Genomic DNA, 24,658 nt, shown 5'->3' with positions numbered 1-24,658 from the left:
AATCTTTTAAGTCTAAATTTATTATCCTAATGCACTCGAACACCAAGAACTAATTCAGTACATAATACAAAACTGGCAGTGTAGATAGAGTTTTTTTTTTTTTTTTTACTCTGGGAAAACAGATTCCACAACTGTAAGATTTTGTCATTGCTGCTCCCGTGTGATGCTGGTATTGAAAGCATCGCTGTGCTTCTTACGCAAAATTGACCTTAGAGACAACTTTAAGAGCAGCGATATTCTTCTTTCCTGTTTTGTTCTTTTTGTGTAAAGTTTCTTGGAGGGAAACAGCGCGAAAGACGAAAGACCAGGCGGAGAAGGACACATACAACAGCGCTGTTGTGTGTGTCCGTCTCTGCCTGGTCCTTCGTCTTTCGCGCTGTTTCCCTCCAGTTATTCCTCGCACCCTGTTCCTTTGCACAGCATGGCCTGCTAGTTTAAGAAGTGGTTAACCTGCCTGTCTTCCGACCTATTTCTTTCTTTCGTTTGTTCCTTCATTCTAAGTCGTGCAGCATTTCCGAATTTACACATCAAGTTCAGTAGTGTAGTGTTGCCAACTGCACAAACATAAGTTCAGTAGTGTAGTGTTGCCAACTGCACAAACATTCATAACCCCCACACTACCGCCAACTAAAATTGCACTGCCTGTGTGAGACCAGAAAGCAAATACTTGCAGTTTCAGTTCACTCCACACCTACCATTTCGTCAGAAACACAGCATTTGAGTTTCTGAAAAATTAGGTTGTTTGCCAGGTACCATGCTAATGAAAGTGCTCAAAACAATGCATGATACAGCATGGAGTACGTGCACAAAAGCACATCTTTTGAGAATGTGCGATAGGGTCATCTGGTGACCTGCGTGTCATTGCCTACTGCTTTCTGGCGCTGCAGTAAACTCAATATTGTCACGTGGTCGTGACGTCGACGAAGACAGCAGTCGGCGTTTGCAGGATGAAACTGTTTATTTGGCCGAACTTGTGGCCGGAAAATGAGAACTAGCACTACAGCAATACACGCTGTACAATGATAGCGGCGAACAGGGCGTCGTCCGTCGATCAACTGACAAGCGGTCAAGCGCGTCGGCTTTTATACAGGCGCTATCGAACCTTCCAGCGATATCGCTGGTGGTTTCGCAATCTCTAGAATGAGCTCGAGCGTTCGCGTCTTGCGCGCATTCTTAACAAAATCATCTACAATAATCGTGAAGCTTCTCGAAGAATGAGGCGCGGTTTGCGCTGAGCGTTGCCGACAGCCTTTGTGGGCGAATGCAGCAAAAGTGATCAGAAACGTACGTGGCAATGCCCCCCTCTAAAAAAGCATCGTCCCGATGCTTAAAAACAGAACATGAATACATGCAATACTAAAGAAAACTAAGCAGACAAACATTAGAGTCCTCAGGTGCGTTAACGAGCATAGTACGGTTTAAGGCGCACCACATGCACGACCTCGGGTCGAGCTCGGCGCCTCTGAGAGTTCGTGATGCCGTCGGGGACAACCTCGTAGTCGAGTGCGCCGAGACGTCGAAGTACCTTGTACGGTCCGAAGTATCGTCGAAGAAGCTTCTCGCTCAGTCCACGTCGTCGTATTGGCGTCCAGACCCAGACACGGTCGCCGGGCTGGTACTCCACGAAGCGTCGTCGAAGATTGTAGCGACGGCTGTCGGTGTGCTGCTGGGTCTTGATGCGCAGGCGGGCGAGCTGTCGAGCTTCTTCGGCACGTTGTAAGTAAGCGGCGGCGTCGAGGTTTCTTCGTCGGTGACGTTCGGTAGCATGGCGTCGAGTGTCGTCGCCGGGCTCCTTCCGTAGACCAACTTGTACGGCGTCATCTGCGTCGTTTCTTGGACGGCAGTGTTGTATGCGAAGGTCACGTACGGAAGGATGGCATCCCACGTCTTGTGCTCGACGTCAACGTACATGGCCAGCATGTCGGCGATGGTCTTATTTAGCCGCTCGGTGAGGCCATTGGTTTGAGAGTGGTAGGCAGTGGTCCGGCGGTGGCTTGTCTGGCTGTACCTCAAGATCGCCTGAGTTAGCTCCGCTGTAAACGCCGTACCTCTGTCGGTGATGAGGACCTCTGGGGCGCCATGACGCAGAACGATGTCTTCAACAAAGAACTTCGCTACCTCGGCAGCACTGCCTCTAGGTAAGGCCCTTGTTTCGGCGTAGCGGGTCAGGTAGTCGGTAGCTACGACGATCCACTTATTACCGCTAGTCGACGTTAGGAACGGCCCCAGGAGGTCCATCCCGATCTGCTGGAACGGTCGCCGAGGTGGCTCGATCGGCTGAAGAAAGCCCGCTGGTCTTGTTGGCGGTGTCTTGCGTCGCTGACAGTCTCGGCATGTCCTTGCGTAGCGAGTGACGTCGGCGGCAAGGCGCGGCCAGTAGTACTTTTCCTGTACTCTTGCCAGCGTTCGGGAAACACCGAGGTGTCCTGCTGTCGGGTCGTCGTGCAGGGCCTCGAGGACTTCTGGTCGCAATTGTTGAGGCACCACGAGAAGGTACTTGGCTCGATGTGGCGAGAAGTTTTTCTTTTGGAGAACGCCGTTGCGTAAGAAAAACGACGCCAGTGCTCGCTTGACCACTTTCGGAACGACGGCGTTCTTGCCCTCGAGGTACTCCATAAGGCCTCTGAGTTCCGGGTCGGATCGCTGTTGTTCAGCGAAGTCGTCGGCACTTATGGTTCCCAAGAAGCAGTCATCATCCTGGTCGTCTTGCGGCGGCGGGTCCACGGGGGCACGAGACAGGCAGTCGGCGTCAGAGTGTTTTCTTCCGGACTTGTAAACGACGTGAATGTCGAATTCTTGCAGTCGTAGGCTCCACCGTGCGAGGCGACCTGAAGGGTCCTTCAAGTTAGCTAGCCAACACAAGGCGTGGTGGTCGCTCACAATTTGAAGGGCCGGCCGTAGAGGTAGGGGCGAAACTTCGATGTTGCCCAGATGATGGCCAGGCACTCCTTTTCCGTTGTGGAATAGTTGATTTCTGCCTTTGATAGCGACCGGCTAGCATAACTGAATGACCCTCTCCAGCCCGTCAGTCTTCTGCACGAGGACGGCGCCGAGTCCTAGGCTGCTTGCGTCGGTGTGGATTTCCGTATCGGCGTCTTCGTCGAAATGCGCTAGTATTGGAGGCATCTGAAGGCGTCGTTTAAGTTCTTGAAATGCCTCGATTTGCGCCGTTTCCCACTTGAATGGCACGTCGGTCTTCGTCAGGTGCGTTAGTGGCTGGGCTATTCGTGAAAATTCCTTGACGAAGCGTCTGTAGTAGGCGCACAAGCCGAGAAAACGGCGTACGGCCTTCTTATCGGTGGGTGGCGGGAAGGCAGCGATGGCAGCTGTTTTCCGCGGGTCCGGGCGAACACCATTCTTGCTGATCACGTGACCCAAAAACAAGAGCTCCTCGTACGCGAAGCGGCACTTTTCAGGCTTCAGGGTGAGTCCGGAGGTCTTGATTGCTTGAAGTACAGCTTCAAGGCGTCGAAGGTGTTCGTCGAAATTTGAGGAAAACACAACGACGTCGTCCAAGTACACAAGGCACGTCTGCCACTTCAAGCCGGCCAGTACTGTATCCATAACGCGTTGGAAAGTCGCGGGCGCCGAGCAAAGACCAAAGGGCATGACCTTTGAACTCGAACAGGCCGTCTGGTGTTATGAAGGCAGTCTTTTCTCGGTCTCTCTCGTCGACTTCGATTTGCCAGTAGCCGGTCTTGAGGTCCATCGACGAAAAGTACTTGGCGTTGTGGAGTCGATCTAGGGCGTCAGTCTATTCGTGGGAGAGGGTACACGTCCTTCTTCGTGACCTTGTTCAGGCGACGATAGTCGACGCAAAAACGTAGGGTTCCATCCTTCTTCCTCACCTAACACCACCGGTGACGCCCACGGACTCTTGGACGGCTGGATGATGTCGTCGCGTAGCATTTCGTCGACCTGTTTCTTGACGGCCTCGCGTTCTCGCGTCGAAACTCGGTACGGGCTCTGACGGATTGGTCGGGCACTTTCTTCTGTTATGATGCGATGTTTCGCGACTGGGGTCTGTCGAATTCTTGATGACGACGAGAAGCAGTCCTTGAATTGTAGGAGCAGGGTTTTTAGCTGGTCTTGCTCGTGCTTCGGGAGGCTCGGGTTGACGTCGAAATCTGGTTGGTTTCGTCGATTCGTCGAAGCAGGTTCGGTAGCATCGAAGAGGGCGAGAGCATTGCTGGATTCCACGAATTCGTGGATGTAGGCGACCGTCGTACCAATGTTGAGGTGCCTATATTCGTGGCTGAAATTTGTCAGCACTACCTTTGCTTTGCCATCACGCAGCTCGGCTATGCCTCTTGCGACGCAAATCTGACGGTTGAGAAGTAGGTGCTGATCGCCCTCGATGACACCTTCAAGGTCTGCGTGTTCTTTGGTGCCGACAGAAATCATGACGCTGGAGAGAGGCGGAATGGTGACGTGCTCTTCTATCACATTCAATACGGGCTTTCCTGGCGTCGTGTGTGGCGGCAGCGCTTTTTCTGAGGTTAGTGTTATTGACTCAGATCTCAGGTCTATTACGGCACCGTGTTCACTTAGGAAGTCCATCCCAAGTATCACGTCCCTAGAACAGTGCTGCAGGATAAGAAAGCTCGCAGGATAGGTTCGGTCACTGATGCTGACTCTTGCTGTGCAGACTCCAGCCGGCGTTATCAAATGACCTCCAGCGGTGCGGATTTCAGGACCTTCCCAAGCAGTCCTAACTTTCTTCAACTTCGCGGCGAATGACCCACTGACGACGGAATAGTCGGCCCCAGTGTCGACGAGAGCGGTAACGTTGTGTCCGTCGAATAGTACGTCGAGGTCGCTAGTCCGCCGTCTTGCGTTGCGTGTACGTCGCGGCGTCGGGTCACGGCTACGTCGGTTTGCACCGCTGCTTCCGCGTTGCGTCGTCAGGTCTGCTTCCACGGGTCGCAAAGTTTCGTCGTCAGGACGTCGTTCGGCGTGCGGCGGGGGCTGGGTACTTCGTCGCGGCGTCGTCGTCGACGGCGGAGGATCTTCAACGTTTCGTCGTTCAGCAACCGCACCTCCATCGGTTGCTGCCCTTAGTTTTCCGGATACGGGCAAGGCGACCGACCCAGGTTTGGGCCAGTGTACTGCCGGCGGTGCGGTGACATGTAGCGGCCGGGCGACGGCGAGCGGGAAGGTCGTCGTTGTTGCCACTGTGTTCCGGTGAGGTAGTCGTCGATGTCGCGAGGCCGTTCGCCTGGCTGCGGGCGCGGGCGCGTTCACGGCGAATCCGCGTAGCCCCATCTGTCGGTACTGGCAGCGGCGGTACGTGTGGCCGGCCTCCCCGCAGTGGTAGCAGAGCGGGCGGTTGTCAGGGGCGCTCCAAACGTCGGTCTTCCTCGGGGTGTAGTGCTGGCCGCCAGGTGGGCGGTAGGGCGTCGATGATTGCGGCGGTGTCTGGCGACGGAACTGCGTCGATGCGGTGTCTTGACGCGGGCGCGGCGGGGGAGCGTAGCGTCGGGCGGCAGCGGCGTAGCTCAAGGCTTGCGGCTTAGGCTGTGGCGGTTCAAGGGTGCCCAGCGATTGCTGGATTTCTTCTCGAACGACGTCTGCGATAAGTCCACTTGAGGCTGGGGTGAGGGCAACAGCTTGCGCAGTTCCTCTCGCACGATCGCTCGGATTGTTTCGCGCAGGTCGCCGGAGCCGAGCGCATGAACAGCGGGGCTGTCTTGGATTGATCGGCGATTATATTGGCGGGTGCGCATTTCTAGCGTCTTCTCGATGGTCGAGGCTTCTGAGACGAATTCCTGGACGGTATTCGGTGGATTCCTCATAAGTCCAGCGAAGAGCTGTTCCTTTACTCCTAGCATGAGGAAATGGAACTTTCTTCTCTTCAGGCATATTGGGGTCAGCGTGGCGGAACAGCCGGGTCATTTCTTCCGCGAAGATGGTCACGTTTTCGTTCGGGAGCTGAACCCGTGTCTCCAGCAAGGTTGCGGCCCTTTCCTTTCGAACGACGCTTGCAAACGTCTGCAGGAAAGCGCTTCGAAAGGCGTCCCAAGTTTGAAGAGTGGACTCCCGATTCTCGAACCAGGTCCTTGCTGCGTCTTCAAGGTAAAAGTAAACTTGACGCAGCTTGTCCTCGGATTCCCAGTTGTTGAATGTTGAGACCCTTTCGAAAGTCTCGAGCCAGGTGCCCGGGTCTTCGAATGACGACCCGCGGAAGGTTGGCGGCTCCTTGGGCTGCGGGAGCAGGATCGGCGCAGGCTGCACGGGGTCGGTCATTGTCGCTGCGGTGGGTGTTGTGACCTGGGGCTGCCTGGTTTGTTCGGGAAGGAGCCCGTGCTCTGGCTGCAGTCCCTTCTGCCTGCGGCTTGTTCGACGATCCGGGTTTTCTTTGCTGCCGTCCTCTTCGCGGTTTGGGCTTGGGTCAGCGCTTCGCGGGGGCGTCCGGATCATGGAAGAAGCAGCACCTCCACCAGATGTCACGTGGTCTTGACGTCGACGAAGACAGCAGTCGGCGTTTGCAGGATGAAACTGTTTATTTGGCCGAACTTGTGGCCGGAAAATGAGAACTAGCACTACAGCAATACACGCTGTACAATGATAGCGGCGAACAGGGCGTCGTCCGTCGATCAACTGACAAGCGGTCAAGCGCGTCGGCTTTTATACAGGCGCTATCGAACTTTCCAGCGATATCGCTGGTGGTTGCGCAATCTCTAGAATGAGCTCGAGCGTTCGCGTCTTGCGCGCAATCTTAACAAAATCATCTACAATAATCGTGAAGCTTCTCGAAGAATGAGGCGCGGTTTGCGCTGAGCGTTGCCGACAGCCTTTGTGGGCGAATGCAGCAAAAGTGATCAGAAACGTACGTGGCAATTCCCCCCTCTACAATAATCATCTACAATAATCGTGAAGCTTCTCGAAGAATGAGGCGCGGTTTGCGCTGAGCGTTGCCGACAGCCTTTGTGGGCGAATGCAGCAAAAGTGATCAGAAACGTACGTGGCAATATTTACATTAATCAAGAAGCATGACGGTAGGAAGCTGCCATGTGACTGACAGAAGTAAACCATAAGAATTCACGAAAGGTTTTCTGTTTCGCTCAACATTAGTTTTTCCTTTACTGCGATAATGTTTAATGGCTGCTTAGCCTTGCTTCAGAGCTTCATAATAGTCTTATGCAAGTCAATGTTTTATCTATGATTCTCCATCTGCCATCAGGATCACCTTGAGCTGACTTGCGCTGATGTGACTGATTTAGTCTGGCACAGCTCACTCATCTTCAATTGGCTGAGAATATTCACATAAAATCCAAGAAAGTTCTAGATGTCACTAATTATGTCAAAAGTATGTCACTAATTAAGTGAAAATATAGTAAAATGCACGTGCTTTACCATACACGCTGTGACTTAGTAGACAACTGTCACATAATATGGCCGTAATCTTATTTCTGCAGCATAATTTATTCGCTCCAGTCAAAAAAATCCAACCTAATGACGTAATTCCCCCTTGGTATGCTGTTTCTTTCTTTTTTTGTCTTAGATACCAACAAAGTGCGCAATGCAAGATTGTTAGCGAAAAGTATTCCCCCTTACTAATATTAGGGAGTTTTGGAATAGCGTACGCCAGGCCAGTAACCACAGGGGAAGGGGGGGGGAGTAAAATTCGGATGGAGGGGGTGTTTTACCTAAAATGAATGATGAACGTAGGCGTTTTTCTAAAGAAAGTGAAGGGCGCAACGAAGGACTCCGGAAGTTTCGCCCATGTGTTTTTCTTTAACGTGCACTGACATCGCAGAGTACACAGGAGTTTAGCGTTTCGCCTCCACCGAAATGCTACCGCTGCGGCCGACATCGAAGCCGCGACTTTCGGGTCGGCAGCCGAGCACCGCAACCATCGTACAACCGAGGCTGACAACTACAACTGAATCAAATGAAAACAAGTTAGCCTTAATGCACACATAACGGCGTGATAACCGCGGCCTCTAGCTTGTGTATATTTTCTGAAAGCACGCTACCGCATTCACACTTTATGGCAGGAGGAGGAATAAACGTTTATTGTACGAAACGGTGTCGCGGTGCTAGTCCCGCGTCTACCCTAGGTGGGAGGTCTCCTCATTCCCAGATGGTTCCACTTTATGGCAAGCAAAGAAATTATATAGCACAAATTGTCTTTATCGAGGCGCACTCGCTCTTCGATAGAGTGCACGTGCGAAGACTGTGTCTTCAAAAAAAGCTTTTTAAACGCGCATCAGGCATCAAACGCGTGCGCCTAACACTTTTCTGTTCTGCTTTTGATTTTACTTTCCACGCGACATACTGTGCAGCACTACACACCTGAGCGACGACAGGACGCGAAACTGAGAATACAGAAGCACCACTTACCTTTCGCATTCCCAACTGTGCCGAACCAGGTGCTGGCCGAACACGCGTACACGAAGGTGCAAGCTCGCTTGAGTCTCCAGACCATCCATCATGAAACCTACACGCTCACAGTACGGGATGTTGCACTGCCGTCGCTAAACGCCGTTCACTTCCAGCGTCGAGATCAAAGCTGCGTACACACGGGCAAGCACTGCTGACACAGCTGATCATTTAGGAAACTTCGATGACCGAGCAACGGAAGCAAATGGCGAAGGCAGCGACGGGCGACGGCGAGATTTCCACTTTAGCACGCACGCTTCTGCTCTCCTGACATGTCTCCTGATGTGTGTATGTGTGTGTGTTTGTGTGTGTCTTTTTATTTTTTATTTTTTTCAACGCACGCGCATGCGTCGTAAGGTGGCGTTATCGTGTTTCTCGGGGGCGCATGTAACAGCCCTCCCGTTTAGCGGCCGCTTCAAGGAAGTCGCGTTTATTAATTTTTTTAACGTGACAGCGTCAAAGAGCTGGCCTCGCAGACATTCCGGTGTCGGCAGCGTCATTGGTTCTGAGCGAAAAAGCAGCGTTGGTCGTGAGCGAAAATTCGAGGTATATGCAAAGATAGGGCGTTTGCAATTTGGCTTTCCTTGTGGCACTGTGTATACGACTCCATCGAGAAGCGAAGGCAAGCTCGCGATTGAGAAGGCGATAGTGCGTGCGTGCGTGCGTGCGTGCGCGGGTGTGTGTGTGTGTGTGTGTGTGTGTGTGTGTGTGTGTGTGTGTGTGTGTGTGTGTGTGTGTGTGTGTGTGTGTGTGTGCGTGCGTGCGTGCGTGCGTGTGCGTGCGTGTGCGCGCGTGAATATCGCTGTCGCGCTTTAAGGGAGAAACGTAAGGGTCCCGTCCTTCCTCCCCTTATTCTTTGTGGGGCTTTCTGTTCACAGCACATTATTGCGTACGCTGTGGTAGAACTGTGCGCTGGACCTGTGCGCTGGCGGCGGCGTGCGAACGACGCGGTGTTGATCTGATCGGCGCGACGTGGCGCGAGAGAAGGATGGGGGGGGGGGGGGGGGGGAGGGGAGAAGGAGATTAAAGGGATGGTAGGACAAAACTTTGCCTCTTGATTTTTAGAAAAAATCTGTTTCACCAAAAGGGCGAGGCACTGAATGCGATAGCAACATGGCGTAATGTTATACGAACTAAGGCTAGCAGCTAACTCTTTTTGATGCGATGTCGCGTGACTCTACAAAATCTGGTGTACGAATACGGGCGCAGTAGAGAAAGAAGCGGTTTTCGTGCATTTTCTTGTATAAGTGGACACAGCACGAAGCGGTGAAATCACAGCGCGTAGAAGCGTATACGAGCCGTTTGCTGATGTCTGCCGACATAGCGTCCGCGCCCTTATAGTCAAAGTTCACAGTTGCTGCTCGAGCCACGCAGCCCCCCTACCCCGGCATGCCTTCATGCTCATTCGCCCAGCGAAAGCCGGGCCGGGCGTTTCCTTTCTGGTTGAAGAGTAATTAACGGCAGGCCTCGCACGCGGGTTGATGTTATCGCAGGCGCCCGCCATGCGACAGAGAAGGCCTCCTTGTTTTATCTCTGCTTCAGCCGTGTTTCTCGCCAGCGCTCGCGAAATTTTACTCGCGGTTACAACACACTATGCGCGCAGCGATGTTGTCGATTTGGACTTTATACGGAACAGTACGGCGACAGTGAAAGCCGGTCTAGAGTGTCCATATAATTGTTATCGCAATAAAAAAATATAAAAAACCGTGGAAAAGGGCTCGCCTTTTCTGGAGAGCTGCATCGTCTCCACCGTAAAGACTTCGCCCGTTGGAAGAACCAAATAATCCGACGCATTTTTCACTGTTTTCGTTCTCGCCTTCACTACCCTTCTTACCGGCGATATCTTCTCGCGCCACATATTTCTTCATAAAGCCCGCGTACAATGTCGGCACGAAGCGTTGAGCTTATCAGGATCTCGCGCTTGACGGCCACACCCTGTTATCTCCACTTGCGCAGTCGGAAACGCACAAAATGGAGCGAAACCAGTTCATCGCACACGATATATAGCCACGCGAGGAAAGCAAGAAAGGGTGGCCGAATCCATGGCAAAGCACTGCAGGCTGGGAGACAGTTTACAACTGATATTTCTCGTATATCGAACAACCGAGAGTGGTACCCTAATGATCTCACATGAATCCCTGTTGTGGCGTCACGAATTGCGGCAAAAAGGCGAGAAACGGCAAGCGGTAATAACGCGCTCGATTTTGTATTTTTAGAGGCTGATTAAGGGCCCTTAAAAAGACAGGGCGTGCAGACACGGACACAAGAGAGTAGTCAAAACACCACAAACGCCGCTACTAACTGAAATATCGTACAGCTGCGGAAGAGAAAGGAAGACACTTACACTTATGTAGACACGAATACTTAGACAAGATGCTATACCTATAAATCAGGCGTACCTGGCGGTCTACATGAGAGATAACTATTATATTTCTTGATTTCTCTGTTGTGTTTGTTTGCCCGTCGTGTCATTTTTACTATAAACACCTACCAACTAGCTCAGCTATCTGTTATTGTGATTTTCTCATTGCCTTTATTTACATCCATAATTATTTACCGATGTACTCGAGTAAAAACAAAAGAAAGAAAGTGTACTAACACATCGATATATATTACTTATCTATTTTATTTACTTATGCAAAGTGTGCTGTGTCCAAGACTCCACGAATATGCCATACAGCGAGCTGCGTCGTCGCCCTTCAAGGCTGGAGGACGCCGCAGAGTTGAGGTCAGGCAATACTCGGAAAACGTCTGCAGGAGAGAAAGATACCAATGTTTACCCCTAAAGGAGATCTCCGCAGTCCATTTCGCCAGAGAGCATTCAGTTACTCGAAAAGCGCTGAGCCGTGATGTCACCCCGCTCTTGACCACGTCGACGCACCAACCCGCCAACACTTTCCCACCGTCAGAAGAAAGTGGACGAAATGTACAGAAAAGGAACTTGTCAAGCCTGAACTTGCATATGAATGTGTCCCAGATGTTTATGAACGACTCAGGGAATGCGTATACTGCGGAATTTCCACTCCGGAATTGGAATGACTCCGGAATCATTCCACATTTTCGCGACCCAAGAATGGAATGGGAATGGAATGGAATGGGGACAACGGTTGAAGGAATTTCATGGGAATAGAATTAAGCGCCTTTTCCATGAAATTGAATGGGAATGGAATTACATCTTTTTCTGAAAATAGAGCACGTTTTTGTCTACGCGCTGCTTTTCAAGCTTCAAACATTAGTAAGTCCGAGCCTCGAATTTAACAATAAAGCAATATTTTAAAATGACTTGGCTGATTACAAGCACTGTATATTTATGAGCAACGCGCCTACTACAATGATGTCTTTATATAGGTTGTGTTGCTCCGAAGTTTGTCTCTATTATTCGCCTAACCGCGGTCTATGCCGTTGGTATCCGTCGTGCGGAAAACGGTGGTATACCCCCCTTACGCCTTGTGATTTTTGTTTCCTTCAGCGGCACCCCAGCCGCCTGCTGCCCCCCCCCCCCCCTTCACTTCTTCCTTTTTGCTTCTGTGGCCGTCGGCGACTCGGACGCATACCCGAAAAAGCGCTTCTCTAAGTTGTGATACGTAATGACGCTGGTGTGCTGCTTGTGTTCACTGCAAGCTTTCGTATACAAGCTTGCGCGCCGTCTCGCCTCATACTCCCCCCTTCCCCACCCTTTTGCATTACTGTCCCCCTTGTCTAGACATGGGCGCCTTTGTCCGAAAATTTGTCAGCACACAGTCGTACACGATGAACTGTGTGTCCTCCCCCTCCGTACAGAGAGAGAGAGACAGAGACGCGCTTGGCAAGCGTGAATGCTGACGCGCAGTGCTGCCCAGTGTTCCGTATCCGATGCAAAGGCACAAGGTGCCTGAGCGATGCACTGTTCCATATAATACCAACAGATCTAGAGGGTTTTGTTCCCAATTAACCAAATGTTAGTTTTCTCCATAACCGCTTCGGACGCGTGGCAAAACTGCTTAGTCTCCTTGAACACTCCTTTTGTCATTTTAGCATTAACACATTTAAGCTTAATATTAAACATCACTATTCGTTCAAACATGCTGACCATGCGGCTGGAGAACTGCCCCTATGGGAAATAGTAGGTGGTTATACTGCACGAGATATGTCACCAAGCTATACTCTCCCTCGAAATTGGTAACGTGTTTTGCATACTTTTGCAGTTCTTAGTGCATCTGATGACATCAGCTTTGTGGGGCGTACATTTTAACTCGATAAAACCATCAAGACGCCTTTCCTACGTTGAGGAATTACAGGAATGGAATTGAACTGCCCGGCCATTCCCGGAGTGGGAATGGGCTAAGTTTTTTCATTCCGAGGAATTGAAAGGAATGGAATTTCGGCAAGTTCTAATTCCCCGGAATGGAATTGGAATGGAATGGAGGCGCCCATTCCGCAACACTGGCAACGACCTTCGCATGTGCGTAAAACGGGCGGCCGCATCAACCTAATTCAATGGCCAGCGCGGTTATAGTTTATGCGCGGCCTTCGAGATGTGTACCCAACAGCGGATCTCTAGGGGCTGCGTTCGTTGCGTTGAAGCGCATTACGTCTCTCAATAATAATATCTGGGGTTTTACGCTCCAAAATTACGATATGATTATGAGATACGCCGTAGAGGAGGGCCCCGGAAATTTTGACCATTTGGCGTTCTGTATCGTGTACTGACGTCGCACAGTATATAAGTCTCTAGCATTTCGCCTCCATCGAAATGCGACCGCCGCGGGCTGGGATCAAACCCGCGACCTTCGGGTCAGCAGCCGAGCATCATAACCACTGCTTCACCGCGACGGACCATTCCGTCCCTCTCATTTGTGTCGAGAGTTGTGAAAGCTCCGTGATGTCAAAATGAGAAAAGAACTGGAAACAGAGGGCGCGCTGCTCGCCGAGCTCCCGCCAATCAGCGGCAGCTGGACAGTTCATTACATAGAGACATCGAGAAGAGCTCCCCCGGTGATGTGTTATACGACGGCCTTTGGTCATTTATACGACGGCCTATAACGGCCAGTTATACGACGGCCTTTGGTCATTAGTGCTAGCCCTACTGCAACCGCCAGTGCCACATCATTTTCTCGCTGCCGCACAGCCCGTCATGACTATTCTGCCTACACCAGCTACGTCGTGTACACGCGCTCCTCCAGGTATGGGCGCTACCGTGCCTCTCCGTTCTCCAGTTACTATTGGACCATGTGCGCACGGGATGTCGTTCTCTAGAACGAAATCCTGTGCGACAGGAATCCACCTATCAGGAGCACACCTAACATGCTACAGGGGAGACCGTCATCTAGCTACTCTTTAAGGAATGTTCCGGTGCAGCTCCCGTCCTCTACACCGCTCTGAAACCCGACCTCCCCAGAACACTTAGTACCCCCTTCGTCCACAGGCCATCTCGACCAGCACTGCCTAATGTGCACTGGAAATTTTGATGGAGACTCCGTCAATACAGTGAGGGCTCTGTGGCGGCGCAGAAGAAGGCTCTGTGGCGGCGCAGGAGCGGCGAGAAGAACGACCTGAGCGAGTGCCTGAGTCTTCAGCGAATAAAGCAGTTGCTTCTTGTATGTCAACGTATCAGGATCATTTCCACTGGCCACCTCTATACCTTTAGTACAGCTCATTCTCCTGCTAAATTGAGGGAGGCAGAACTACTAAGATAGTTGATAGTTCGAGCTTTGAAGCCAATAGATTACATCTAACTCAGCCCACGACTCGAGTACATCGGCCTTCAAACTCATCTGAACGTTGACAGTGCTTTCGCTTCGCGCAGCAGTTGTCAGTAAATCGGCGTTAATGACTGAAGATATATCTTCTGTGGCAGATATTTTTCCTTCAACGGCGATATGACGATTACTACTGCTAGCTATTCCCTTCTCTAAGTTCAGTTGAATTTCTTTCACGTTTAAACTGTGATGGAACCTCGGCGTGGTTTCGGGGGATTTTGGGCTTTGGGGGGTTTTAGCGGCGCCACGACGTCACTACTGTTTTTATTTTGCTCATCTTCTGTAGGACCTCGGATCAACTCAGTGTCGCCTCCCAGCTACAGCAACCTGGCAACCTCATAGCGGTCGCGCGATGTAAAAAAAATCACACCATCTCCCGCTAAAGGGGACCATGAGGCGATGCGAAGCAGTGTTTCGGCATGTAGAGCCCGCGTTTCAGAGGAGGAGTGGTGAGGGTGAAAGGGGAGAGGGGTGTGGAGAGGGGAAAGGGAATGGGAGAGGGGAAGGGAAGGGGAAAGGGAATGGGAAAGGGAAGGGGGAAAGGGAAGGGGGAAGGGTAAAGGGGAGGGGAGAGGGGAAGTGGAGAGCGGGAGGGGAGAAAGGAAGTGGAGAGGGGTAGGGGAGGGGTGAGACGAAGTGGAGAGTGGGAGGGGAAATGGGAGGATGAGAGGGGAAGTGGAGAGGGTCTGCGCATGCGCAGTAAGGGTGGTCACGCCACACACCACCACCACCACCACGACCACCGGATTGAACTCCGCTATAAGATGCTTCACATCTAAAAGAAGGTGTTGTCATTGAACAGAGCAGCACGCGCACTTTGCTCGTGCGCTTAGAGTACAGCGATGGAATGGGACTAGCCTCCACCGGAAACCACAGAGAGTGTTAAAGGATCTTCAGGGCTGCTGCGTACACATGCCGAATCTAATGACATTAAGTTTGCCATAATGGAAAGTTACGAGCTTACACAAAGAGGGGGCTCACTTTGAGAACACCTTTACTTGACACGCACATCAAGTATGCTGATGATAAGGGTGATCTGATGATCTGGAACTTTTTATTGAAAATTATTCAGTAGCAGCAGCAAAATAACCACCACGCCTATGCAGCTACGCCGATACCGAAACATTTCTTTACTTCACGTACTGCTAACACTCAGCGTCTAGATTACATGCATCAAACAGTTTTCGCTACACACAGTGCAAATGATTATGCAAAGCTGCGGCTTTACGTGATCATTACGAACAATGAGAGGTGGAATCGCTCGGTTGACCGCGTTCTGAATTAGATTTCTTTTTTCATTGCCACTCTCGTTGAACCCATTATTCTCGAAGCCGCTGCAAATTCTCCTGGCAAGGGCGCCGATTCGATTGAACCGAGCACTTTGTTATTCGGCTGCGTTGGACCAGGACGCATGCAAGCGCCAGGCAGGCATAGTAGCCGCTGCCGTTCGGCGTGTCGAGTTAGCTTTGTGCAGACGCGTCACGACATTCCCTAATCGATTCTGTGAGTCGCAGGAAAGCATGAACTGTTTCTCGCTGAAAAACTCAATACTAGGAAGAACGAGAGCGGCAAATGCAAATGCGACAAGGGTCCAGCTAATGCTTACCAGATTTTTCTTTTCTGTGCTTCCATTATGGCTCTGCCCGTGCAAAACAACTCTGGTCAACACAGCAGAACCTCGCTGTTACGTTCCTCACTGCTGCGCTTTCCCGGCTGTTACATCGTCTTCCGCTGGTTCTGGCATAGCTCGCAGATGATATTTATTTATGTAGTTATTTATTATTGCGATAGCAATTATATGGACCCTCTCGTCTGATTTTTGCCGTCGCCTTCATAACCCGGATATGTATATGTACGTACATAGGCACAAAGAAAAATAAAGCAGAAGAAAAAATTTCGAAGTACCCGACCGGGGATTCGAACCATCGACCCCTCGCTCCCCAGCCTGCTGCATTAGACAACTCAGCAATGCCCCATGCATGTGCCAGCGAAATAACAGTGACGTATGTATATAAACCATTTACCGCTGGTGGTAAGCAAATCTCGTAGGAGCTTGAATGTGTTTTTGATCACGCAACGCTCCTATTTTCGTTCACTTGGAAACTGACCTTGAGCCCACGCACGACAAAGTGCCATTTTTTGTACCCACTCGTGATGTGGAAGACAAAAATTTACAGCATATCCACAGGTGAATGATGAAGAGCTTGGGGCGAAGCTCCTGAAGCAATCATGGTTACACCGTGAAATTTTCAGTGGTTTCGCCCAGCAGTAATCAGTAATCAGTAATCAAAGCGCTACGCCGCTTTGATTACTGCTGCGCTCGCTCGGCGGCCGCCTCTCGAGCTCGCACCTCGGGATCCTGCCGACGAGCACGAGACGCAGCGGCCTTCCGCACCCGGCGCTCCTCGTCGTCCATGGTCCGCCAAGCAGCACGATCCGGCAAGCGTACTCCTCCACGTACGGCGACGATCAAGGAGAATGAGAGATAACGCGCGCAGCAGCCAATCTGAGAGCAGCGGCACCTACAACGCCATCTAGCGTGCATTCACCCAACCGCCATATTGCACACATCTCTATGGGACAGCGCCGTCTATTGAATGATACGGGAGACGCGACGGCGGGGTAACGCCGGACGTAGCGACGACCGACCAGGTGATGCTATAAGGAGCTTCACCCCTAAAACACAAAGAACACCGGGCACACCTTGCATCAAACGCCCCCGTGTGACAGGAAACGCAGAGGGTCACTCCACGCAGCACAGTTTAAAAGAAAAAGAAATATCTAAGATCATCTGATTTTCCATGAGAGAGTTTGAGAATTGGGGACTTAAAACACTGGGTCACCAAGCTGCGTTAGCTAGGGTGATATTGCGTTCGGAGGATCATCAGGGCCTGAGAACTGGATCAAACGCAAGCTGCGTTGGCGCAAATGCACGCGGCGCTACACGTGGTGAAATTAAAATCATGCGAGACGCGGGCCATGCAGCGTCGTGGCCCGCGCGGCGTCTGCATAGTCTCGCGGTGACCCAACACGTCTTGGGGACTCACGCTAGTTTTCGATTTTTTGGGTCTTGGGCCAACGTGAGCACAAGAGGCCAAGAGTGGCTTGGGTTCTACGCATGTGCCCTGGCGGCTGGCAAGATCCTTAGTCGCCAAGTTTTTTGGGGCCCCATTTCTCAAACTCTATATTGTCGACGCTTGCAACGCGTTGCTCAAGCACAAAGACGTAACAGCTGCGTCGGTTGTTTGTTCACGCTTGCGCTGTGCATGCCTGTGCGTTGTTTTCGGGCGTCCTTCATTGTGTATCAGCGGCGCGTCGCAAGTATCGAGCTGCTTCTCGTTCTTTATTTTATTTATTTATTTACAATACTGCCAGTCTCTACTGAGACCATAGCAGGTGGCACTATGCACAGATACTATGACTACTCATCATATTAACCAATCAACAATACAGAAAACAAAGAGTAACATCAACGTTGCTCTTTATAGATGTGCAATTTCCACCACAAAAAATATAAACAAAAGGCGAGTAGGTGTAAATGACAGATAAACATTACAAGCTGCATACACGACTGCATGCATAATGTACAAGTACATATGCTTGTTGCATGAATGATGCTACTGATAAATTGAACATACTAAGCGATTTTTTCAATGTGCGACTCAAACTGAGACAGTGACTCAGTGTTAGTGACGAGAGGCGCTAACATATTCCATTCACGGATGGCAACCGGAAAAAAGGACTATTTAAACATATAACTGTTGCATTTGTACTAGACTAATGTGTTTGTATATTTGTGCCTGGTAGCTCGAGTTTTTGAGTAGGAAATATAATTTGAAATGTCTATTTTATAATAATTATGCAGGAGTTGATAAAGAAATTTTAAACGTGCCTGTTTCGCTCGTGCTTCTAGCGTAAGATGTCCAGAAATATTTAGAAGGTTAGTCGGCGAGTCGTCATGCTTAAATTTGTTGTAGATGAATCGTATGACCTTCCTTTGTACTGTACTGTACTGTACTGTACTGTACTGTACTGTACTTTGTACTGCTTATATTTTCTTTATGTTAGTCCAGGTATGAGGAACCCATACGGTATTTCCGTATTCGAGGATCGGCTTGACAAATGCTTCGTAAGCTAGCAGTTTTGTTGACAAGGGTGCCAATTGAAGTGATCTGCGAAGAAAAAATAATTCTTGCATGACAGATGAAGTAATGTGATTAATATGCTCGTCCCACCTTAAGTCTGACGTTATTGTTAAACTTAGATATTTACGTTTGTGTACTCTGGTCAAAGCTCTGCCATTTAGAGTGTAGCAAAAGTTTGAAGGGTCCCTTTTCCTCGTTATTATCATACAAGCTGATTTTTTTACGTTGTGATCTGCCAGTCTGAGCACCATTCGGTAATAGTATTAAGTGATTTGTTGAGTGAGTAGTGATCTTGGTCATCTTTAGTTTCTCTATAAATGATACAATCATCCGCGAATAACTTTATTTTACAGTTTATATTAGTAGTTATATCTTTAATATACACGAGAAATAACAAGGATCCGAGCACGGAAACCTGGGGCACTCCTGATGTAACTGGTACTTTATTTGACGCGATATGTTCGAAAATAACAAACTGAGACCTCTTAAACAAAAACCCACGCACACAAGCAAGAATTTCTCCGTCTCCAATAATGTTTTCTAGTTTATTTATTAGCTTGTTGTGACAAACGCAGTCAAAGGCTTTAGAAAAATCGAGTAGAATTATGTCCGTTTGGCTATGATTGTTAATACCTAGCGCGAGGTCGTGTATGACTTCGGTTAACTGCGTTATGGTCGATAAACCCTTGCGAAAACCGTGCTGGTTAGGGGACAGGATGCTTTCGTTTTCAAAAAAAAGTGTCAAATGTTTTAAAATTATATGTTCGAGTAGTTTGCATACCGTGCTCGTTAACGATATTGGTCGGAAATTTGATTCATTGGATTTGCCTCCCGATTTGTAGATGGGAATAATTTTAGCTATTTTCCAATCTTCGGGTAGTTTTGATGTTGAAAGGGATTTACGGAAAATACAGCCAGGTATCTGCTGCACCACTGTGCGTACCTTTTAAGAAATTAGTTGGGTATATTGTCCGGGCCGCACGCTTTTTTAGTATCTAGGCAAAGAAGAAGGTTAAGAACGCCAGCGTCTGTGATAACGAGTGGCTTCATAGTGGAAACAGTGACATTCCGTGTGACATTCCAATTTCTTGCTAACGCATTCATTGCTTCGCCCTTGCGGAGAAACTGTGACTTTATTTATTTATTTATTTATTTATTTATTTATTTATTTATTTATTTATTTATTTATATTTTGATTTATTTATTTATTTATTTATTTATTTATTTATTTATTTATTTATTTATTTATTTATTTATTTATTTATTTATTTATTTATTTATTTAAAACGTACTGCAGGCCCACATGCGCTCAGGCAGGAGGGCTAAAATTACGAAAGGAAACACAAAATTTCGAAAGGCGATACATAAAGAAACGAACACTAACATTTAAATTACAAAAATAACTCTTCAAAAATTAATCAGGTCAATCGATTCAACCGAGTGGATCAATGATAATGGCATTGCGTTCCATTCGTCAACAGTGCGAGAAATAAAGGTGATCTTGTTTTCTTTTGCTATGTTTGTGTAACTGGTCCGTTGCACGTGTGATCGTTGTCTTGCGCGAGCCGCGCGAGAATGTCTGGAACATTGCAGATCGCAGTAGATCATTTTGTCAAGATTGCGCACATGACGCGAATGGTCAAGATCATTCCAGAGCTTGCGCAACCACCAGTGATAAGGCTAGAAAGCTCGATGCATGATGTAGCCTATAAAAGAGGGCGCGTTTCAGCGATGAGCAGTTTTTCGACGGCACGCCCTGTTCGCCTCTATCAGTGTACAGTGTGTACTGCTGTAGTTTGACTTTCCTTTTCCCGGCCACAAGTTAGGCCAAAATAAAATAGTTTCATCTTCGACAAGCCGACTGCTGCCTACGTCGACGTCACGACCCGTGACATCTGGTGGAGGTGCTGCTTCTTTGATGATCCGGATGCCCCCGCAAAGCGCTGACCCAAGCCCAAGCTGCGATGAAGGCGACGGCAAAGAAAACCCGGATCGTCGAACAAGCTGCAGGCAGAACGGACTGCAGCCAGAGCACGGGCTCCTTCCCGAAAAAAAAACCAGGCAGTCCCAGATCCCAACATCGACCGCAGCGACGATGACCGACCTCGTGCAGCTTGCGCCGATCCTTCTCCGGCAGCCCAAGGAGTCACCAATCTTCCGCGGATCGTCATTCGAATACCCGGAAAGCTGGCTCGAAGCCTGCGACCGAGTCGCGCTTTTCAATGCCTTCACCAGCGAAGGCAAGTTACGACATGCGTACTTTGCCTTGGAAGACGCCACTCGTACCTAGTTCGAAAACCAAGAGCGAAACCTGACAACGTGGGACATTTTTCGCGCCAGGTTCCTCGTGACATATACGAGCGTCGTCCGCAAAGAGAGGGCTGAGGCTCTGCTCGACACCCGTGTGAGCCGCGCCAGAATGTCTCGAGAGCCGCGCCAGAATGTCTGGAACATTCCAGATCGTAGTAGATCATTTTGTCAAGATTGCGCACGTGACGCGAATACTCAAGATTATTCCAGAGCTTGCGCAACCACCAGTGCTAAGGCTAGAAAGTTCGACGCATGATGTAGCCTGTAAAAGACGGCGCGTCCCAGCGATGAGCAGTTTTTCGACGGCTGACGCCCTGTTCACATCTATCAGTGTACAGTGTGTACTGCTGTAGTTTGACTTTCATTTTCCCGGCCACAAGTTCGGCGAAATAAAACTTTCATCTTCGACACGCCGACTGCTGCCTTCGTCGACGTCAGGACACCGCGATATCTGCCTTATCAATCGTGGTTGGGGAAGCTCTGGAATAACGCTGACTATTCGCGTCATGTGCGCAATCTTGACAAAAGGATCTACTACGATATGGAATGTTCCAGACATTCTGGAGCAGCCAGCGCCAGACAGCAATCACACGTGCAACAGACCAGTTACACAAACATAGGAAAAGAAGCGCGCGTGGCAATATGGAGTTAACGATTCGGACTGATGATGTCTGGTTAGTCTTGTTTCAACGGTAATAGATATGGACCATGATGGAAACAGAGCATGTTATTTATTTAGCAGAAAAATACATTTAAGCCTATTTTCCGTTTCATTATTAAACTTTTAATTCCGGGAGTATGCATGATGGCTGTTGGTGAGTGAGTGCTGCAGAATTTACAGACATAAATCTGAATGCCTTGCGCTGAACCATTTCAAGTGCATTAGTATTATGGTTAGTCTGGGGAATCCAAGCGGTGCATGCGTATTCCAATTTAGGCCGAATTAGTGCTTCGTATGCATTAAGTATAGCTTTTGGAGGTGTCTGCTTTAGTTTGTGTCGCAAAGTTTGCTAAAAGAAGAAACAAACGCGTTAGCGATATAGAAATTCCAACTGAGGCTGTCAGTTATGGTCACCCTGAAATATTCATATTCATTGCCTCAACTAAGGGATGAGCAGGAAGACTATCAGAAAACAACCGCTTATGTATTTTCTTTGTTATATGTACGTATGGTGTTTTTGTTTCATTCAGCTTCATGTCCCATTGTTTACACCGTGAATAAATGTCATGGAGATTAGTATTCGGACGTTCCTTACCCTGTCGATGAAAAACCTCGTGGTACAATATGCAGTAATCTGCAGATAAGCGAATTCGAACTGGCTCCGTTATAACGTTAACGATATCATTATTAAAAATCTAAAACAGGAGCGGCCCCAGTACACTAGCTTGGGGTGCCCCCGAAGTAACTGCCAAATGACGCCAGTGATGACCATTAGTAGAAACCGATCGTGTGGGTTTTCCTAAGTTAGCAGAAATTCATTTAATTATGTAAGCTTCTTAATTATTTATTACTTATCCCTTTCAGTCACGAATTATGATGCACTGTCTGCAAATGCATCAAATTTCCATGGCACGATTTCAAGGCACTCAGTAATATATTCGAAGATATAAAATGAAGGAATGTGTTGTTTTGCGTGAGTTACAGTAATTAATGCTAATTAGCGTGTAATTAAATGTCTAATTATTCTGCAGTCAGTCAGCTTCAATCCTTGCATAAATGGAATCACCTATTGGGCCCAAAATGCATGCACAGTTTGTTTTTTGGTTGTATGCTTTTCGAGCGAATAAAAAGAATACTCTTGACGTTGGTCCTGGAACGTCGCACGTCGAACGATCGTCGAACATGGTAGCGTCTCTAGCAAAGTGGTCATCTGCAGCAATATACAGTATAATGAAGTTAAATAAGCGTCAGTTGTCCACTCAGGAAGCCTGCACGAATGTGCACACTAAGTTTCAGGTCATTTGAAGAAACACGCGGGCGTGATGCGACTTCGAAGTTGATGTGTACAATTGTACACACCGTGACTGAAAGGGTTAAGTAATTCATACTTTATTCAAGACAATGTGCAATTGTCTTAGGAGACGCAGCAAAAGGCCCGAAAGGTGCCTGACTGGGATACGACACCCAGACAGCTGGTGCGGCAGTAGCGATATCTGTCCTTCACAATTTACATAACTGCAAAAACACATGCACGTTACAATACAAGAACAATAAAGAAAACTACTCTTCGCTTTGAGGGAAAAAAAGAACAGAAAATGAAAAGCAACAAACAGATGTACACATCTGTTTAAAAAGATTGTACGATATGCATTATACAGGATTTAACAACACATCAATACATAACTTAGCATGCACAAAAACATAAAACTGAGGAAATATTAATTCTTTTACCTGCTTTTTAAATTATGTTGGGGAGATTATATTCTGCAGTAGGTTTATTATCCCTGTGTATTCGTTTAAGATGTCTGGTAATAATGTCGCCAATTTTTTTAAGCCGTAGTTTGTTCGTGATCGAGATTTGACTATTTTCTTTTTGCGTAGTTCATAGGGGGTTTGCTTAATCTGATATTTTTCCTCGGAAAGCGTGCTATTACTTGCATATTGCTGCATTACCTCCACTGACAACTTTAGAAGTGGGTGATTTATCGGCAATATATTAAAGTAGCTGAAATAAGGAGTTGTACTTACAGGTTATGAGATGTTTCCAACTGTTCGTATTGCCCGCTTTTGCAAGGTAAAAGGGAAGTTAAGTTCGTCTCGGTGATTGTAGACCACACCAGAGAGGAGTATGTGAGACGTGACTGAATAAGGGCATAGTAAACCTGTCGTAGCGTCAAGTAAACGTGCCTTAATTTATTTACTAAACAGATTGCTCTAGGGACATTTATCCTAAGTGAGTCCACATGCGGTGTCTATGAAAGGTTCTCGTTAAATCTTACCCCTGGGAATGTGATGGTTGATGTCTGTTGTAGCAGTGTTCCCCAAATGTCAGCGGTGGGGTTTGTTGATATGCCGTTTCCTTAGCTTTAAATAAGGCATATTGTGTTTTCTTTGTATTAAGTTGCAGTTTGTTAGCGTTCAACCACAAGCTAAATTTTTCTAACCATGTATTCACTTCCATAAAAATGTCATCCGTATTAATCCGAAAAAAAAAACGTTCGGGTCATCCGCATATAGTACTACATTTTCACGTCCTTCTATATTACCAATATAATTTATATAAATCAAAAACAGTAGTGGTCCAAGGATGAACTCCTGTACGACGTTATGTTAACTTCTTTACGTTAATTATGTTCAGACGTTAGTTATGTCAACGCCTTTAGGACGTTGTGTGAATTAAAGCCACGCATACATGGTAGAATTACGCGAGATCAGATCCAAAAGGGTTAGCTGCTAGCCTTACGTAGTATAACAATACAGTTTGCTGCTATCGCAATCAATGTTTCGCCCTTGCGACGAAACTGATTTTCTTTAGCGAAAGCTGTTGTGAGATAACCACAACAGCCAATTTTGGTAGCGTAGTTGTCCGCCGCCGCCAGTGCCCGTAGCCGCTATCGCGCGAAATGAGAAAAAAAAACATGGGTGATCCCTCCGTCATAGGAATTGGTATAATACGAAAGGGAAACGTGTCTTCAAAGAAGTAGTGCATATTGTGTTGTGATATATGAGAGCTTGTACAATATTTATTTGTTAAAGACAAGCACCCATTTGTAGCACGAAGCCAATATGTGTCCAGTTGCTTCGAGTTGTCGATGAATTTGCCTTAGCGCTGCCGATTGCTAGCTTCCTGGTTAGCTCAATTGGTAGAGCGACCGCCCCGGAAAGGCGTTGGTCCCGGGTTCGAGCCCCGGACCAGGACGAATTTTTCGGCGACTTAGAGGCTTTATTTCTGAGAAGTCCGTATGGATTTCCTTGTGGCTTCGTGCTACAAATGGGTGGTTGTTAATTTTCCCTTTCTTAACGCTTCCGCCACCTCGCGGGAATCCGCAGAAGTGATTTTCAATGTCTATTTGTGTTTGGCAGCTATAGCACCGTTTGACGTGGATGTACTTATGTTGATGGTAGTCGCATGTCTCCAT

The 24,658-nt window shown here is 48.5% G+C and overlaps 1 non-coding gene across 1 annotated transcript; it reads left to right on the top strand.

Moving 5' to 3' along the window:
- The first annotated feature begins 24,364 nt into the window (after positions 1 to 24,364).
- Positions 24,365 to 24,438, top strand: Trnas-gga (transfer RNA serine (anticodon GGA)). The gene has a single exon. It is a non-coding gene; the product is annotated as a tRNA-Ser (tRNA).
- The last annotated feature ends 220 nt before the right edge of the window (positions 24,439 to 24,658 follow it).

The sequence above is a fragment of the Rhipicephalus sanguineus genome, chromosome 5 (genome assembly GCF_013339695.2).
Source record: "Rhipicephalus sanguineus isolate Rsan-2018 chromosome 5, BIME_Rsan_1.4, whole genome shotgun sequence".
In the NCBI taxonomy this organism is placed as follows: Eukaryota; Metazoa; Arthropoda; class Arachnida; order Ixodida; family Ixodidae; genus Rhipicephalus; species Rhipicephalus sanguineus.
This window is presented reverse-complemented; position numbering and strand designations above follow the sequence as displayed.